This window comes from Phoca vitulina, unplaced genomic scaffold (assembly GCF_004348235.1).
Source record: "Phoca vitulina isolate PV1807 unplaced genomic scaffold, GSC_HSeal_1.0 scaffold28, whole genome shotgun sequence".
NCBI lineage: Eukaryota > Metazoa > Chordata > Mammalia > Carnivora > Phocidae > Phoca > Phoca vitulina.
Window position 1 is genome coordinate 9437504 of NW_022589731.1, and position 2754 is coordinate 9440257.

Genomic DNA, 2754 nt, shown 5'->3' on the forward strand with positions numbered 1-2754 from the left:
CACCCCAGCCTCACTACTCTCCTTGCTGTTCCTCAAACTCCAACCCTTTCCTCCCCGGGCTCTTTGCATATCATGATTCCCTCTCCCTGAAGCCTACGTGACCCAACAGCCACCTGGGTTCCTCGCCCACTTCATTCCAGGGGGGGTCCAATGCTAGCCCACCCAAGAGGCCTTCCTGGATAGCTCGCTATAAAACACCCACTCCAGCACTTTCCTCTGTCCCAGTTCCTTCCTGCAGGTTGCCTTCCTTCATTGTGTTTGCCACCATCTGACATATCAGTTGATTGTCTGTCTCCCAGCACTGAGGATATAAACTCCATGTGACCAGGGGCTTTACCTTCTTTGTTCACTGCTGTACCTTTAGTGCCTGCAACATTGACTGGAATGTGACGAAGTCGGCTTTCAATAAATATTTGGCTAAATAAAATGATATGACTAAATAAGGTAAAATGAAAACTACTAGCCACACTTAGCCAATGTACACTAGGTCTCGGTGCTCTACTACGATTTCTAGGTCTCACAATTATCTGTAAAGGTGGGGATCATCATCTCCTTTTACAGATGAAGACAGTGAGTTATAAAGATCCACCAAAATGCTGCAATTTTCCAGTTAGGATGTGCTCAAGACTCAAATAGACTCCAAAACCTTTATCTTTTTAATTATAATATAGAAGGTTGCCTCCTAAACCTTTATAGTTGCTGCAATGCAAATTGCCTGCAAAAGAAAAGAGAAATGAGTCCCAAAGCACCACTTACCCTTAACACCAGAAGCAAGGGTTTGTGCGAGAACCTGTGGGAGCAACTCCTTCTGTCCTCAGGGCTGAGGGTAAGAATGCCAGTGATGGGGTCTCTAGGAGATCAGGAAGCTGGCTGGTCTAGCTCACACCATTGCCCCAATAGCCAGCAGTGCCTGACCCACTGGGGGCTAGACATGTGTTGAATGAAGGTGCCATGCTGGGCATGGAGGAAATGTAAGGGACCAGAGGAGAAAGACCACCCTTGAAACCAGGAAGAATCTGAGAGGTCTTATTGGAGGTGGTGTTTACAAGTACCCTAGAAGGATGGGTAGAATTTGCAGGTAGACAAACAGGAGGAGGAAAGGCCTCCAGGTCTTGTCTGGGACTGCCACGAGCCTCAGGGCTCCATGCTCACTTATTTTTCTCAAGACCAGCCCTAAACCTTCAAGGCAAAAATAGCAGGCACTGGATACTCTTACCATTTCTCCACGAATACAATAGATTCTGAAAGAGCTCTCTATTTTGGGGGTGGGCTAAAAAAATATTTCTCAAACATAGTAATGACCTTTTTTTTATTAAGTTCCTAATACATGTCGGGTACTGGGTTATGCAGATTATATATGCCAGTGCATCTACTTCTTCCAAGAATCTGTGAGATAATGACTAGGTCCATTTTACTGAGAAGAGATGGAGGCTCCGAGAAGTCCTTCATCATTTCGTTATAAGTTCAGGATGCAAATTTGGGCCCATCTGACTCTCCCCCACCTTCTTTGGTTGACTGTGTTATTTTGCTTTCCAAGACATGAAATTTTTACTAACCAACTTCATATTTTGCTAACTTAAGCACCCACACAGAAACAGGGCTCTTCCCCCAGGAAACTGGTTCTCTTTAGCAGAGCATCATCCAACATAGTAATTGGTGCATAAAATTGCAGGTGTGTTTCTACTTCATGAATGCTGAAAATGAGAAAACAAACTTTGCAATCAGATAAATTAAGGGCACATATTTACCTCTCAAAAGGATTCTGCCTTTTACAAAAGATTAGAATAAATGCCCTAATGTATTTCATTGTTGCTAATAAATAATTTCTCAGTATGCTTGGAAAATGGTAATCAATTTGTCTGTCATGTTTTATTTTAGTATAATCTGCCCATTCTCAGCCTGGGCAAAGGAACCTTGCAGTGCCATGTGACCTGGCCCAGGTCACAGTGGATTGTCATGATAGACAACCTGATTCAAGCTATGTTTTCTTGAGAATGTACTATGGAGCCCAGGGACTGAATTAGACTGTGTTGGGCCCTAGGATAAAAACACATGGAGTCAGGGCAGCTCTGGTCCCACAGTAACCCCATATGACACACAAACCAGTGTTCTCAAGAAACAAGAACGAGAAATCAATATACAGAATGAGAGATGGGAAACAGTATGCAGCAGACACAAGAGGCTGTGCCACTCCAAAAAGCTAGAGAGAGTGGCTGACTGATTTTGTGGGGTGATAACTCTCCACTCCTGTGAAGCTCAACTCTTTCCTAAAGTTAGGCTCTATGAGAGTCCTGTGATTTCTTACATGAAATTTCACTTTAGTCAAGCCATTTTCAGGGGATTAGTCAGCTATTGCTGTGTAACAAATGATCCCCAAAATGTAGCAGGCTAAAACCACAAGATTTATTATCTCATGCAGCTTCTGAGGGTCAGAAATGCAGGAGTGATGTCAGTGGCTCGTTCTGACTCAGGGTGTCCCACCAGGTTGCAGTCCAGCTGTGCTGTTGGCTGGGTCTCCAGTCGTTTCAAGGCTTGACTGGAGCTGGAGAATCTGCTTCTAGGTTCACCTATGTGTTCTTTGGTAGGCTGCAGTTCCTTAGTGGCTGCTTCCTCCAGAGTGAGAGAGAAAGAGAAGGAAGGAAGGAAGGGGAAAAGGAAAAGGAAAAGGAAAAGGAAAAGGAAAGGAAAGGAAAGGAAAGGGAAGGAAAGGAAAGGAAAGGAAAGGAAAGGAAAGGAAAGGAAAGGAAAGGAAAG